The sequence below is a fragment of the Ochotona princeps genome, chromosome 18 (genome assembly GCF_030435755.1).
Source record: "Ochotona princeps isolate mOchPri1 chromosome 18, mOchPri1.hap1, whole genome shotgun sequence".
Lineage (NCBI taxonomy): Eukaryota > Metazoa > Chordata > Mammalia > Lagomorpha > Ochotonidae > Ochotona > Ochotona princeps.
This window is the reverse complement of record NC_080849.1, coordinates 12,135,183-12,152,482: the sequence shown is the minus strand read 5'-3', so window position 1 is coordinate 12,152,482 and position 17,300 is coordinate 12,135,183. Positions and strand designations below refer to the sequence as shown.

General features: G+C 41.1%; 1 long non-coding RNA gene across 1 annotated transcript in view; it reads left to right on the top strand.

The window, feature by feature from the left end:
- LOC131482539 (uncharacterized) overlaps positions 1 to 17,300 on the top strand; it is a 197,876-nt gene that overhangs the window by 79,713 nt on the left and 100,863 nt on the right. The window contains exon 2 of the long non-coding RNA XR_009247079.1: positions 12,947 to 13,092. This is a non-coding gene — a long non-coding RNA (uncharacterized LOC131482539). The remainder of the gene's footprint in view (positions 1 to 12,946; positions 13,093 to 17,300) is intronic.

Genomic DNA, 17,300 nt, shown 5'->3' with positions numbered 1-17,300 from the left:
TTCAAAGACAAAAGAAAGCTTTGCTGGATATATTATCCTGGGCCGACAATTTTTTGCTTTTAGAATCTGGAATATGTCACTCCATTCTCTTCTTGCCTGTAGAGTTTCCTATGAGAGGTCTCCTGTGAGTTTAATTGGCATTCCTTTATATGTCAGCTGATTTTTTTCACGTGCACATTTAAGGATCTTTTCCTTATGTTCAATTGAAGAGAGCTTGATGATCATGTGTCGTGGTGAAGATCGCTTTTGATAAACCCCGTTGGGAGTCTTGTGCCTCTCCTGGATGTTGTTTCCCAATTCTTTCTCCAGATTAGGGAAATTTTCCCTTATTATTTCATTAAATACATTTGTAAACCCAGCTTCTCTTTCTGTACTTTCCGAGACTGTCATAACTCTTATGTTTGGCCTCTTAATAGTCTTTCAGTTCTTGAATACTTGTTTTGGCCTGATCCAGCTCTGCTTCCAGCTTTTTGTTTGACAGAGTGAGAGTTGTACCCTCAGTCACACGATGTGTGATCCTGTAGATTCTGGTCTGCTATGGAAGTAGGAAATCCCACTGTAATACTATGTTCTACAATAGTGATCATGTACTAGGCTCTGTCTCTTTACTCCAGGTGGTACTGTTTCCTAAAGAGCTTACATATTATCTGCATCTTTCTGCTTGAAACCTGGAATACTTTCTCATTATTTGATGTTGCCTTTTCTTTTGTTTAATAGACACATTTAAATAGCAGAATGATGGACTTATGACTACTTATGAAGGAGTATGCTGTTTAATAATATAGGGGAAACCAGCTGAGGGAGGGTAAGGGAAATCCCAGAGCCTATGAGATTGTACCGTAAAATTAAAAATAAAATAGAAGGAAAAAATAAATTTCATAATTCATTCACAAAATGTTCTGTAAGAATTATTTGAAGCTCATATTTCCATTTTACTTGAAAGGCAGGTAAAAGATACAGTTGACCTAAACAGGGGTTTTCTATTCGATTGTTCATACTACAACAGCAGGGGCTCAGATAGGTCCAAGCCTAATTGTTGATTTATTCCCAAATGACTGCAATAGGCACGTGTGGGTCACAGCCAAGCCAAGAGCCAGTGACTTCATATTGTTCTCCCACTTGAGTGGTGGGGCAAGGCACTTGGCCATCGATTGTTGCCTTTCCAGGTACATTAGCAAGGAGTTGGTTGGAGACAGAGTAGCTAGGACTCAAGCTGTCACTGTGGTAATGGATGCTGGTGTCACGAACGGTAGCTTGACCCTCTGAATCAAAGTGCCAGTTCTGTCTTTGTAAGGTTGTGGATATATAACAAACAAAAACTGCACACATCCAAGTTATATATCTTGGTGAGTTTAGACATTTGCACATATGTTCATCGCCTCAAAAAATGTTCTTTTTTTCTTGTATTCATCATCAGTTTAGCCTGGACAATAAGATGTTTTCAAAAAGTTTTTGAAATTTTCTCCTTTTAGCATTTTATCTCATTTTCATTGTTTGGGAAAGCAAACACTGCAATAACCCAAAGTGAATCAAGTGCCTCATTGTAATTTGCAGATTCTGTGGGTGGCAACTGAGCCCTGGTGAATCATGCTCATCATCTCTCAGATGAGCTTTTGTCCTGCTCCACTGCTCTCCTCCATCAGTTCACCTCTCGCAGCAAAGACCTCTTGCTCTCTGTCTCTCTCTTTAAAAGATTTATGTATTTGAAGGCTGGAATTATAGAGACAGGGAAAGAGACGGACAGAGAAAGAGGCTGATCCTTCATCTTGTGGTTCCCTTGCCTGGGCTGCGTGACACCAAAGGCAGGAGCGAGGTGCTGTTGGGGTGCAGGCACCCAGGCTCTTGGCTGTCTGCTACAATTTCCCAGGCACACTGACAGGAACTGCATCAGACGCAGAGTAGGCAGGACTTGAACAAGTACCCATATGGGATTTCCAGTGTCCCAGGTGGTGGCTTAGCTTTCTGTGCCAGCATGTCATCCCAGGGACAGGTTTAACCTAACCTAGTACACTGTAAAACTAATGCATATTAGATGCCGCATAATCTGAAAATGTTCCTTCTGTATAAGAAATGTAGTTTGAGCACTTGTGCACTGTCCTTGATGCCTGGGCTAAGGGTAAGTGGACCTGTCTGGGCTGGCACTGTGAAGCTGTGGGTTCAGCCACAGTCTGAAGTGCCAGCATTTCATTTAGGCACGAGTTCATGTCCTGGCTATTCCACTTTCGATCCTGTTCCCTGGTAGTGGACTGGAAGGGCGACCTAAGTCCTTGCTCTCTGCCATCCATGTAATATCTCTAACTTTTCCTTTCAAAAAACATCCATAAAGAATCAGCTGCTTACTGTCTTGGAAATAGCCAACTCAATGAAAGCACAGGACGACTGACCACCACCCATTGCTGGTGTTTCCATGGAGGCTGGCAGCTGACAACTGTGATGATGCACGTCCACTGAGCATCACCCAAGGTCTCTCGCTGCTGTCCTTGGTACTGTGACTGACTGTATGTGATTGGGTGTGTGAAAGGAAGTTAGGAAGCTAAAAAGGTTGAAGATTCCTGATACAGAGACCTAGGCATATTTGTATTTAACCTTAATCTTAAAAAAACACATTTAATCCAGTTAAAAGTTAGGTAAGCATTAAAACAAAAATTAATTTTGTAAGTAAATATGTCGTCTACCTTTTATTTATATGCATGCAGGAGGAAAATTATGAAAGGAAAGATACTTGATGTTAACAATGGTTAATGATGAAATGGATCACATGGGATTTTTCCTTGTTGCGTTACAGATCTCTTCCTTTTAGTATATTACAGATTTTTGAGTAATTAGAATAATGACAAATCCTACAGAGTTCCCTAGGTTGGATGAAGATGCTCCCCAAAGTGGTATAACCAGTTAGGGTAACAGGATTCTCTGGAAGCAAAATCAAAATGTGGCTAGTGGAAACACCACACATGATTCTGATGGAGTTTTGAAAATCACTGTGTATGTGACATTTTGGGCTATGTTACTTGTTTGCACTGGTATGTAAAAAAATACCATATGGGATTAAATGTTTGGCATGGGGTGGGTGTTTGACACACTGGTTAGTATACCTGAGTTCCCCATCCAGCTCTGACTCTAGCTTCTGGACAGTAGAAACCCTGGGAGGTAGCTAGGAATGGCTTAAGTGGTCCTCACTGGCCCAGGCAGGAGATATGGATTGAATTCATGGCTCCTGGCTTTGGCCCACTTCCAGCTGGTGCGGGAATTTGGGGTGAATGCTCCCACTTCTCTGGAGAAAGACGCATGGAATGGCTTATTCGTTTATTGCTCACAGTTCTGGAGACTGGAAAGTCTCAGATGCAGGTACCAGGAGACAGGATGCATGGCAAGCCTCTCCTTGCTGTAGGAATGGCTTCTTGGCGCTGCAAGCTCTGGGGGAGGGGTGATTGTGCGCCCTGGAGCTTCTGTAAGAACACCAGTCCCACAATGGGGATTCTGGCTCTCTGACCTAATTGCCTACGTAGAAGCAATACCTTCTAATACTATCATTTTGGGATTAAACGTTCAGTATATCTACTTTGGAGGACAGAAATGTTCATGAGATAGCAGAAGTCAAGTCCTGAGTTGATGGAAATGCTCAAAGACAAGATGGAGAAAGCGGAAATCTTTTTTTTTAATTAAATTTTTTTAAAAATTTGAAGTTGTTGAAGTAGTGTAGTGGCTTTTCATTGGAGGAGATGATATCCTGCCAGCTCTACTTTCAGACCAAGAATGGTCTCCCAAACAAACTGTTAAGTTTATCTGGACATTAAGATGCTGGACTCTCTGCATGGTCCATGCCCACAATGATGGAATTATGACTGGTTATGATCTGTACTGCTGTAACAATATGGAGGAAATCAATATGGGGGGAGGACTTGGGGAGGGGCTGGGGGAATCCCAGAGCCTATGAAACTGTCATAAAATGAAATAAAAAAGATTTATTTATTCTTATTGGAAAGGCAGATATACAGAGAGGAAGAGAGACAGAGAGGAGGATTTTCTGTCTGATAGTTCACTTCCCAGGTGGCTGCAATGGCTGGAGCTGTCAATCCGAAGCTAGGAACCTGGAGTCTCTTCTAGGTCTCCCATGCGGGTGCAGGGTACCAAATGTCTGGGTTGTCCTTGACTGCTTTCCCAGGCCACAAGCAGGGAGCTGGATGGGAAGCAGGACTGGCGGGAGCGGGATTAGAACCTGCGCAAATATGGGATCATGGTGCATTCAAGGTGAGGACTTTGGCCACTAGGCTATTGCACCGGGCCCGAAAACAGAAATCTTATTTTCCTAACATTTTTATTTTGGGTCACCTGGTTGATTGTAATATTTGAATAAAACAGTGAAATTATCTGATGGGGGAGCTACTCAAAGAAAGTACCTTTCCTCTGTTATGACAACACGGTCTTGCCAACCTCAGTGCCAAAGATAGACTCAATTTGTAGGGATCTTTTGTGTCTTGGCAGTGTTGAAGCCCAGTACTGGGTATTTCTTTCTCAGGTTTCAACTCTCCTTGCTGTGCTGTTTCCCATTGGACAGTACCATCTTCACTATGTATCAGTCTTTTTCTTTTTAGAAAACATTGTCATGGTTTTCTTTTATATTTGCCTTTTATTGTCAGTTTCTTCAGATGCTTTCAGAATATGAGATAAGTGCAAATCTACAGGCAGCTACTCAAAACTAGATGTTTTTAATGAATTATCCAACAAGGCCACTGCAGGGATGTTATGTAATATTTTAATATTTTTTCAATCTAGCTTTGGATGTTTAATTTAATTTTAATTTTATTTCTTTGATCTTTTGATTCATGGCTGTTTTTGCAATTTAGGGCATCCATAAAGTAGTCTCACGATTATCAAGAACATTTTGAACATTAATTTGCATTTTTATTGGCCAAATAACTTCAAATAATTTAGTCCAAAAATCTGGTAATTAATTTTTGATTTTGAGAAATGAGATAGGTTATAAAACTCAGGAATCATTAACTGAGAGTTTAGAGAAGGCAAAATTTAAAAGAAAAATTTCCATCTTTTGTCCTAAGCATACATGTAATACTTTTTGTGTTAATATGGGCTCTTGTTGCTGCAGTCTGTGTGTTGTCCCATGTATGATCAGGAGTTTAGGGGCAGGTGCAGTGAAGCAGTAGGTTATGCTACAGCATCGGATGCCTCCATCTCATGTCTGAGTGCTTGAATTGAGTCCTGCCTACTCTGCTTCACTCCAGCTCTCTGCTAATCTGATTCTCAGGCAGAAGGTGTTGGCTCAAGCAGTTGAGTCCCTGCTGTCCATGTCGGGGACCCTGATGGGGCTGTGGGATTTTGGCTTTAGTCTGGCACATTCAGAGTTGTTGTAGCCATCTGTTTTTCAAAGAAATAAAATTTAAAATATGCCCTTAATTTAGGCATTTAGTATTGATGTGCTTACATAGGAAAGGTAGATTTCTGTCAGCATTTTATTGACCTATTGCCTGTCTTAATAAAGCAATCACTGTGCTGAGGAATTAAATCGATAATAGTGAGAAATGCCCTGGTCTGCTTTGTCCACCACAAGAAAATACCATGCAGTAAGTGGCTTGAAGATAACCAATGGTTCTGGAGTCTGGGCGGTCCTCCGTGAGAGGGACTCTGCTCACCATCTTACCACCTCCCAAGTGCCCCACTCCTGAAATCATCTCCTTGGGAACCACAAACATTCAGAGGTTAGCAGAGGGGATGTCACTGGATGGACACAGCGTGTTGCAGGAGCACCCTTGAGGAGGAGTCAGTAGGCTGTGGTCAGCTACTGACCATGGTGGGGGGTTCTATGATCAAGATGATGAATGGAAAGTTCCTGACGCTTTTGTGGAATAAAAACGTTCCCTCCCTAATTGTTGAGAGAAAACCAGCCTTCTCATTTTCATAGCCTGGAGGAGTGCACTTTCCTGACACTACAGCTTTAAGTATTCCAGAGATTGAGCAAATACATAGACTATCTGTCTACATTGAATTATTCAGCAGATACAGCATTTCCAGTTTTATTTGCCCAATAATGGGCCGTTGGCAACTTCATTCATGCACAGTTATGTTCTGTTAAATGTACATTCTGCTTTGGGGCAGTTAGGTAGTTTCACATTTTTACTAATATGAATATCCCTGCATGAAAACATAATTATTTACTTTGCATCTATTGCAAGGAGTGGGCATGCTGAGATGTGTAATTATGAACTTAGGGTAATGAGGCTTGAAAGGTTATCTAACTCACTGTCTTCTCTTTATTTTCTTTTTATTTCTCACAGCACTGAATTCTGCTTTCTTTGACATTTATTCCTTTGAAACTTTTTTAAAACTAAGAAACCTTACAGTCACTTTTTGGTATTTATCATTCGAAACTCCCTGTGGCATTTGGAACTGTTGACTGCTCGCTAAGCTCTTTCTTTTGCCTTCTTTAATACTACTTTTTCCATGTTTACTTCACATTTTTTGGACTATTCACTGTAATACATTGTTCTTGGCTCTTACGCCTGCATTGTTTCCATTGTAGCCAGCACTAGGCTTTCATGTTGGATTTTCCACACTTTGGACTCTATTCTGCGCCTTGAGTAGGACATGTGTGGGGCTAAGCTTGCAGGGAGCCTAAAGACCTCTTGCTTGCTGGGGGAATTCCTGTTGGTACGAATGACAAAGTTGAGCATGAGGGCTCCCTCCTCCTGTTCATTGAGACCCAGTGCACTGACAAGCAATGCAGACTTGGAAACCTAATGCTACCTTCCAGATCTTTGAGGAAGTAGTGTGAGCTGGAGGAATGGCAGCAGTTAATCTGTAGAGCTAGAAGTGATACCTAGGTGCAAGGGCGGGGCTCTGTTCCAGCGTTAGTAGATGTATTTGGAGAGGATCTTTGTTTTCTTAGATCTTTGTAGTTTCTCACATTTTTCTGTTTGGTTTTCCAAGCTCTAATTGCTGTTCTGAATATATAGTAAGTTCCCAATGAGGTTTCTCTGTTTAAGATGAGTGGAATATATTGTGTGCTCATGCTGGAGTAATGTATGCCTTTGTGGGTAATCTTGTCCCTGACCTGTAACTTAACAAGCCTCTATTGATGCCAGACCATTGGCTCTGGCTGCTTACTGAATCATTTTGTCTAGATGCCATTGGATACTGAAAGCTTACCTTCTAGAAAATGAATGTAAACATTATCTATTTGTTTCAACTAGAAAATGGTTATTAAAAACAAAGTCGAGGAGAGATTATTGGAAAAGCTGGGAGGCTGGCATTTAGCCAGGGCCGTCAGCCCTTCATAGGGAGAAGAAAGTGACTGCGTTAGTTAAGCAGATACTTGAGGGAGGAGCGTTTCAATCTGTAAGAACATCTTTGCCAAACCAAAAGCATCATTGGTCTGTTTGAAGGATAGTGAGGATGCAGTGTGGCTGGCACAGCACGCAATGCAAGGGATTAGATCAGGTCAGGATTCTGAGCAACAGGAAGCAACAGGGAACTTGGACAGAAAGCGGCAGCACCCAGCCTTGGTCATCACCCAAATAAAGCTCTAGAAGTAACGTTTTATTTCTTTCTCCCTTCTTCCCAGTTCCGGCGATCCACATGCAATCCAGATCTCTGTGTCTGTGTCTCTACTTCTGCTTACCCTGCCTTAGTTTACACCAAGTTGCTCTTTCTTAGGGTGGAGGATTAGTTTACTGTGCCACTGCACTGGCCCCATAGTTTCTCTCTTTAAAGCTGAATTACTCTAGCATTGTTTCAGCAAACTGTAAAGTCAGTTGATTATTTTTGAACCTTGAAGTATTACCCACAGCATAATATTAACCAGAATAAGGATGGTCTGCAGTAGAAAAATCAGTCAGGAACCAGTCTTCCAAGAATTCCTGTAGTAAGTGCCTTGGAACCCTGTGTGCTCCCTATCTCTCCCTCCACCATCTGTCTCCATCTTTGTCTTTCTGTCCCTCTTCTTCCTTCCTTCATCTCTTGCTCTCTCCGTATCTCCCTCCCCTTCTCCTGCTCCCCCAACCTGTTCTCCTCTCTGGGGTCTACTTCCCATCAAATACATCTTCTGTGCATCTCCAAGTTTGTTTTCTTTGTGGTTTTTTTTTCCTTTCCAAGCATGCCCTTGTTTTTCACAACTAGACTATTTGTTCCTTAAGAGTAAGAACGAAAACCTTCTGTAAATACTGACTGGACTTAAGCTGAGGGAAGTTGACCTCTCACGTTCTTTTGCCTCCAGTCTGAAGCATTTCTCTGTTAATATCTTGTCATGTTTTACCAGGAACCTGTAAGTTGGAGAATCAGTCTCATTAATTTCTGAAACCTTTCCAGGTACTGCAGCTCAATCTATGTTGGTTGAATAAGCACGTAGTGAACAAACTGTGTTAGTGGCTGATTATCCTAATCTGAGTTGTAAATAACTGTGATAGATTTTGATTTTCAAGATTGCTTTTTCCTCCGATCTTGAATTTGCTTTGGATTTCTTACTTCTGTGTTGTTAAGGAATACAAAGTAATTTTGAATAGTTGCCTAATAGAAGCATATTACAAGCAGAGTACTGGGAAAATGTTCTAAATTACAATCCTATCATTCTTTTAGGCATTCTCCCCCCATCTGTAGTCTAGCTTTATTTTCAATAGATGACAGGTGTGGGACTCCCAAGCTAATATCCTAGATGAGAACAAGTTGATTGGGGCATAGATCCTCTGCCACTACAGTTGTTATCTCTTCTGTTTCGCTTAGGGAAAGTTAGTTCAGGATTAATTGAAGCATTTATTGACTTTCTATGGTTTAGACTTTTATCCAAATGGATTAGAAATTATCTTTAATTACTTGCAATTTATTGATATTTGATTCCTTAAGTATCATTTAAGATTAAGTTTAGAATAAGTTGATCGTTATTTGCTTAAATGGACACCATGAATGTGACAGTCCTAATGGCCCTGGTTCGTTCGTATTCTGGGATTTCTGTGCTGCAAAGCAGATTTTGTGTGACGGTCCTCGTGACAAGCAAAGTGAAAAGCAACAGGATCTTGTGAATGAAATTCTGGAAATAAGGGTTACAAGGAGTTATGTCCCGGATTCCCTTCCTTATAGATTTTGTTTCTGTAACTGTAGTGTTCAGAATGGAATGTGTGGCACCCTGCCACAGCAAAGGTCTGTTTCTACAAAGGACATCCATGAAGGGCATGTCTTCCATATTGGAAGAGTCACAGTGGTATGTTAGGGCTAATTTACATGTCTGCAGTAGTTGATCTTAATGCACAGGTAAAATAGCCTTTCACTTATGTAGGACAGTCAATCAATATATTTGGTTTTATAGTATATTAGCAGTATATGGATGGCACCACTAGGAAGTCTGATAACATGATGTGTATGGATTGTTTTGTGATCAAATCTTGAGGTTCTGTTTGATACCCATTTCCACAAAGCAAACATATCTAATGGTTCAGTGACTTAAACGACTGTTTAAACATATTGGTTATGTTGTTTGGAAGAATTGTTTACTCTCTCCAGACCTGTTTAATTGTGATATAAATGTAATATAGGTGTTCCATTGGTTGGTTGTTGTAAAGTTTAAATGGGTTGATGTTGGTCTCAGGACATGGGAAGAGCCCAGTACGTATTTTATTGTTATTATTCATGTCATTCTCAGTAGGTCAGGGAGGATACAAGGAGTCAAACCATGACATTGAGTTCTCTGAGCTCAAATCCCAAGTTAAATTAGATAATTAGAAATCTGCACTCATAGCTAAGTTTCTAGTTGAAGTAATCTCTTAAACTCTTATAGAGCGGATTGCTTTGAGGCTGAGTAAGGTGTTAACTTAAGACATGGCAGGAATAGACTAACTGTGCACGTAAACCTGGTTTTTGGAAGCATGGTGGTTATGCAAACCTGGGGTCTGTGAAGGTCTGTAAAACAGACACATCTTTGAGGGGAGCACAGAAAAGATTTTTCTCTGTTTTAAGGACTATCCATAAAATTCCCCACAAAACAAGGAGAACAAAGAGGATAGATTTTCTAGGATCTTGACTTAAGGATGGGGCAGAGGGCTGCTACAAGCCCCAGAAGAAAAGTGAAAACGAAAGACATCCTTGGCCAACGCAGTGCTGGGAACCAGGGACAGTCAGGTGGCAGCCTTCTGCTTATAACTACATGTATGTCTTTCCTTTTTAAATATTTTAAAATTTTTATTTGAAATACAGATTTTTACGGAATGGGAAGGAGGGACAGACAGAAAGAGGTCTTCATCTGTTGGTTCGCTCTTCAGATGGCCACAAGGGCAAGAGCCAAGCTGAGTTTGATTTGAAGCTAGGAGCCAGGAGCTTCTTGCCGGCTTGCCATGTGAGTGCAGAGGCCCAAGGCTTGGGCCATCCTCTGTTGCTTTCATGGGTCATAAGCAGACAGCTGTGGAAGTGGAGCAGCCAGGGCACAAACTGGCACCCATATGGGACACTGGCACTTGCAGGCAGAGGATTATTTTGCTACACTACCATGCCAGTCCCACAGCTATATGTGTTGTTCTCTTGTTTCTCCATACCACTTGAAATTTTTTTCTATTCTCTGTTATTTTGCTTATTTGTTTGGTTCTCTGTTTCTCATTCCTGTTTCCTTGTACTTCATCCATTTGGTCTTTCTTCTTTCAAGTCTTACCTGACTGAATTCTGAACACACACGCCAATACAAGGAAACTCTCCTGTGCCATGTGCTTTAGTATTGCTGACCTTGGCCCGTATCGGCTGTCCTCATTAGAGTCAATAAAGGAAGCAGAAGCACTGTGAAGGTTATGGGATAAGAGTTTACTATAGAAATAAGATGTAACTGGAAAAATGTGGGAAATAAAGCCCCATAGGGGAAGTTTGGAGGATCAAAGAAAAATCACGACTCAGTTCTGAGGCCCTGGCACAAGAGGATGCCATGACGCTGCTAAGGCCTGGTACTTGTGGCTGCTCAGATGGGATCACGTGGGCAAATGCTGCAACTCTATGGAGGCTGTTGCTTCTGGATGGTGGGGATTTTTGTGTCGCTCTCAGTAGACAGACTGGCATCTGGGTAAAGGGACAAACTGGAGAGGAAGAGAATGGGGACAAGCTAGGATATCCTGGCGTTTCAGACTGTCCTCACCACGAGAACCCTTAGCAAGCAATGGCTACTACTCCATGCAGCATCCAGATCTCACTGCAAATGGAGGTGTCTCCCCCAGACTAAATTGTGATCCTGTAGGGAAAGGAGTCTGGGAAATTTGGTTTCAGTTTAGCCAAGTGCACAACAGTACACGTAGCATGCTATTGTATTTATTTATTTATCATCTTATTAGTTCAAAATTTTAATGTAGCAAGACTTCAGGTAAAGGGTGTTCTCTTTCTTGTAGGGCCCATGTTTGCTCCAGTATCCACAGCTGGGAATTGGATAATATCTCCCCTCCATTATAAACAGTGGTGTTATGTAACTCACCTGGTTTTCCATGATTCCTTGACTTCCGGGAATTTCAAGCCAGATTTTGTTGTAGTGGACAGCAGATATCTTAAGATTCCCCCCCCCTTTTTAAATAGTTGGCTTTCATATTCATAATTCTTTTTTTTTAAAGATTTATTCATTTCATTACAAAGTCAGATATACAGAGAGGAGGAGAGACAGAGAGGAAGGTCCTCCGTCCGACAATTCACTCCCCAAGTGAGCCGCAACGGGCAGGTGCTCGCCGATCCGATGCAGGGAACCCGGAACCTCCTCCGGGTCTCCCACGCGGGTGCAGTGTCCCAATGCATTGGGCCGTCCTCGACTGCTTTCCCAGGCCACAAGCAGGGAGCTGGATGGGAAGTGGAGCTGCTGGGATTAGAACCGGCGCCCATATGGGATCCCGGGGCTTTCAAGGCGAGGACTTTAGCTGCCAGGCCACGCCGCTGGGCCCACATAATTTTTCTTATAACATGGCTCTTAGGTGTTTGCATATTTCTAGTCTAAATGATAATTCAATCAAGCATATAAGTTGTCTATTCATATCTAAAAATGCTCTATTTTAAATAGGCAGAATCATGTAACTAAGTTTATATGCAAAAGCATAAAATGAATATACAGTAAGGAATCTCTCCCTCCATCATTGTGTATTGAGGCTCCTTCAGATTTCTTCTTGCGTTAGCAGAGATTGTTTTTAATGTCCATAGAAGAAATACAGATTTACTTCAATCCATTTTGTTTACTCACCAGGTAGCCTACCAAGTACTCCTCTTTTTACACTTCATTTTTTATATAACAATAAATATATAAATAACCAGAGACTATTTTGTAAGATTTCCCAAGCGTGTTTGTGTGTGTATTGATATTTTTCCTTTGGGGATAGGTATAATAATAAACTCTAAATTGGGAATGATGGACCGATTGTGAGAAACATTACAATTCCAATTAAAACAATGTGTTGTATTAGGGTGAGTGTACTATCATTTGCCTTATTTCTCATTGGCTGGTACTCTTTTTCTGGAATCACTGGTTTATTCGTTGATTGTCTGACCTGTTCATCACCTCTGAGCTTACCACCCACAGTTTCTGTGTTGATCATGAAACACGTAGGGTCAGCCTCACAGTGATCGGCCTTGATGACTCAGTCTGCTCCGGGCTCAGCGTCAGTGGGGGCGGGTCAGTCCTCCAAAGCAAGGAAGTCTCACTTTTCTGTTAACCTCACTGTGCTGCTAATCTCTCACTGAGATTCTTCCTCAGCTCTGACCTGTTGCCCTTAGGCCTATTATGGGATGTGAATCCTATCTAGAACCCTCCCACAGATGTCCTTGTTAGCCTTGTCAATCATTTCCTTAAGAATTGGATATATTTCCCGTTAATACTCTGTATCTTCTAATACTAGAATATGGTTCAAAACACATCTTCATGTGCTGTTGTATCTCAGTTGGGCAGTTAGACCTGCATGCGCGTTGCCAAATTAAATTCAAGTTCATCACTCCTCTGCAGGTATTCCAGTTTGTGCTAACAATGACTCACATGGGAGATTTTCACTGAAACTGGCTCGAGTTCTGTGCTCTCAGTCTCCCAGACCTGCTCTCTTCATATTTTCCTTTGAGTCGGCTGTCTAGGTCCCTGCACACTTACGAAGCCAGGTAGACCCTTTTATTTTTATGACTTGCATGGCATTTTCTGTATTATGTTCATTACATTTATGAACCAGAGGGTGATATTACAGAAAATATACTTGATTTGCATTTGGAGTAGATGGAATTAATGAAAATGTTTGTTTTTTCTGAATTTATTGCCTTCAGAAAGTGTTTCAAAGAGGAAAGTGAGTGTATAGCAGATTCCTGGCTAATGAAAAGCAAGTCCAACTTTCATGGACACTGATGTACTCTTTCTAGCATTGCATGGAGTCGAGTGGTGACTGCAGATTAGTTCAGGTAGGTGCTGTCTGGCTGTACTCAAGGGTGGCAGTGTGCCTCTCAGCTGGCCTCTGGATTCACAGGCGAGTTTGGTTTCAAGGTACAGGTGCTCTGGCATGCTTGGAGGATAAATCTCAATCGCATCAGCTTCTCCTGGATGCTGATTTGAGTGCAAGATTACAGGGTGTGCTTGAAGCAAAAGGATGCCAGTTTTCTAAGTAACCTCTTAGGTTTGGAGCCAGCTTCCATATAAAACCCCACAGTGTGTGACTGAAATCGTGCTTAGGAGAAGAGGAATCTCAGAGAAAGATCACACGCAGAGAGCAAGTTAGAAGAGCAGCAACGGTGGCCGCTGGTTCTAATCCCGGCAGCTCCACTTCCTCTCTATCTCTCCTCCTCTCAGTATATCTGACTTTGTAATAAAAATAAAATAAATCTTTAAAAAAAAAAAAAAAAAAAAAAAGAAGAGCAGCAACGGATGGACACCAGTGAGAGGAGACCTGTCTTCTCCCCCGGTTTGGGAGCAATGACTCCATAAGTGTGGGTGGCTTCTTAGTCACTGTCTCTCAGGTCTGGAATTATTTTTGTTAAATAAATATTTAATGTGCAAGATATTTGCCAAATACCCAGCATTAGGTGCAGCATCTAATAGCAACACTAGCGGGTTTACTGAAGAGGTAAGACAACGTAGAAACGTAACAAGACCAGTTATAATGCAATTATATGAGGATGTGCTGGATGGAATTAATAGCAGGAATTTAAAGACAGAGACGGTTAGAGGCTAATTTTGAAGAACTAAGCTGATACAGACTAGACCACTACACTTGGCAAGATGGTAGGATTTGTGTGTGCAGACTTGGTATAAAAATGGGTGTTAGGCATGCACAGTGATGTATTATTCAACCATAAATAGAATGAAATTGTAGCAAATGGAGCACAGGTTAAGTGACTTAAGCCTGATAAAAAAGAAAAATAGTGTGTGCTTGCCACTACTTTTTATGTATTTGAACAGCATAGAGACATAAAGAAATAGAAGGGGGAAGGAGGTAAAGAGGGAGGAGGACAGGAGAGGGTAAGTGAAAGAAAGAGAAACTTCCATTGGCTGGTTATTTCCCAAAACACCTGCAGCATCCACCTGGAACTCCATCTGGGTGTTCCTGTGGGTGGGGGGCATTCGGGTGTTGAGTCTTTCTCATCTGCTAACTCCAAGGCTGTGAATTAGCAAAAAACTGGATTGGAAACGAAGTACCTAGACTTGAACTATGCACTGTGCCATGGGACGTGGATGTGTCAAGTGATGGTTTCATCCAGCACATCACCACCTCTGCCCGTCTTCACCTACCTTAATCACCAGGGCTGCTTTTTGGTGTTTACAGCAATTTCTTTGAAGAACATTGATGAGTCCATGGATAATAAAGGCAATTAGAATGCCAAACTGGTTCCTGAGAGCAATTTTTCTCTGCCATGTTTGCTGTGTAACCATTCAAACACACTAGATAATTCATGTTATGGAAATCATATCCAGGAGGGAAAGATAGATTGCCAAACAGAATGGAATATAGTATTTTAAAAATTGCAAATGGATTAAGAGTTACATGAAAATATAAAAGGTAGTCATTAAAAGGCAAATCATGTTTACCTCTGGGTCATACGATGATAGATAATTCTATATTCTTATCTACTAATATCAACTTTCTGAATTTCTGGCACTGCTTATGGTAAAGTCTAAAGTTACTTGTAAAATAATTTGGTGACAAGGCTGTGTTGTGGTGCCACGTTCATGTTATCCTGCTGCAGCTAAAAGATGGTTATGCTAACTTCCTTGGATTTGATCATTCCACAGTATATACATGTATCAAACCTCACATTGCACCTCATTTGTAAATGTAATTATTAGTCAGTTAAAAATAAAATGATATTAATGAAGAAAAATAAAAAGCACACAGTACCAATGTCAATTTCTGATTTGACATTAAACTGTGATTACCTTGGGGACTGTAATCACCATGGGGACTGGATAAAGGGTAGCTGGGATCTATACTTATTGCCTTTGCAAGTTCATGTGAACTGTTAAGTACTGCAATATGGAAAGTTAAGAAAATAAAGTACATACATATATAAATCTCCTTTTCATGGCCCTAAACTGATTCTAGCGATTTTTAAAAAAGATTTATTTATTTTTATTGGAAAGTCAGACTTACAGAAAGGGGGAGACTGAGATGGATCTTCCTTCTGCTAATTTACTCCCTAAGTGGCCACAATGGCTGGAACTATGCCAATCCAAAGCCAGGAGCCAGCAGCCTCTTCCAGGTCTTTCATGAGGGTGCAGAGTCCCAAGGCTCTGTGCTGTCCTCAGGTGCATTCCCAGGCCACAAGCAGGGAGCTGGATGGGAAGTGGGGCCACTGGGATATGAACTGGTGTGTGAAAGGTGAAGGCTTTAGCCACTAGACTACTGTGCCAGGCCCGATCCTAGTGATTCTTAATGTCTGCAGATCATGGATGCAGTTGACAAGATGAAGGCTAAATAAGCTGCTTCCTGCAGAAATACTCAGAAATGTTCCCATCTAATTTCAGGGCCTTCCCTACTCCTTCAGTCTGTGGCTCCATAGAAACATTTGAATTGACCCCCATTTGTGGCACAGTGTAGGTCACAATTGGCCTTCTGCCCTTGGGGTCTTAGTCTTTCTTGCTCATTTCAGACCACATTAATCCTTCCTCATCTGTTTCTATCACTTGTGTTCTGTGGAACTTACTGCTAAGCTCTTCTTTTAAAATTATGCGTTTGGTTCTGTCTTCAGCATGGAGACTCTATCATAATTCTTTGTCTTCCTTGCAGTTTTTAGAAAGCAGAAGTCCTTACCCAGGCTTGACAGTAGGCCTCTTGGCTGACACTGTGTTGGGATGCCCCACCACATGGCAGAGTTCTAGCTCTGCTGTTTATTCCAGCTTACTGCGAATGTGTATCTTAGGAGGTAGCAGGTGATGGTTTAAGTGGTTGGGTCTCTGCCACTCACATGGGAGACCTGAATTGGGTTCCTGGATCCTAACTTCTGTCTGGCCCAGACTAAGTTCCTGCAGACATTTGAGGAGTGAACCAGTGGATCAGACATCTCCTTAAAAAGAAGTCCTTACCTATAATTAAGATTAGCACAGTTTCTTTCACAGTACATTTTTCTATAATAATTTTGATCAATTTGTAATTTAAATATTTATATAGTAGTTATAAACACTAACTAGTTAGCATAAATACTATTTATATAGTTAGTATAACAGGTATAAACATTATTTATCCTTCCAATTTTAGTAGATGTGCTGCCAAAGCGAGCTCATTATTTATTTTTAAAAATTTATTTATTTATGTATTTATTTTCCGTATTATTTCCTTCATATATCTGATGTAAAAGGGGATTTTAAGGGAGAAGCCCCACCCCAAGTCCCTGATGTGGGGCATGCTCTGAGGATCTTTCTCAAGTGGTTTTGATACTTCAACAGTTATGAATTGCTGCCAATCTGAGCACATTATTTATAGTTAGTATATACCCTGACTTTGGAAGGAATTGGGTTAAGTTGAACCATGACTTTGCCATCTAATAGTTTTATTTGTTTGATTTTTTGTTAATTTCTTACCTGCATGTGGAGATGATATGTAATTTTCAGGCTGGTTGTGTAGTGTGGTTGGCTGTGCAAAGAGATTAGCACGATATCACTTGTAATGGAGTCTCTGAAAGATAAGTCACTATTACACTGTTTTATAAAATATTCTAAATTCCATTTTGCATGATGCAGTTGATCTCTGCCTATCTAATGAGGAAGGAAGAAGCACATGTGCTGCTGTTTGCCCAGGATCCTGTGCAAGGATAATGTTGATTGCCAAAAGCAAAATGTATTTTCTTAAGCAGTCTTCTGTCATTTCAGCTATTCAAATCCTCAGACA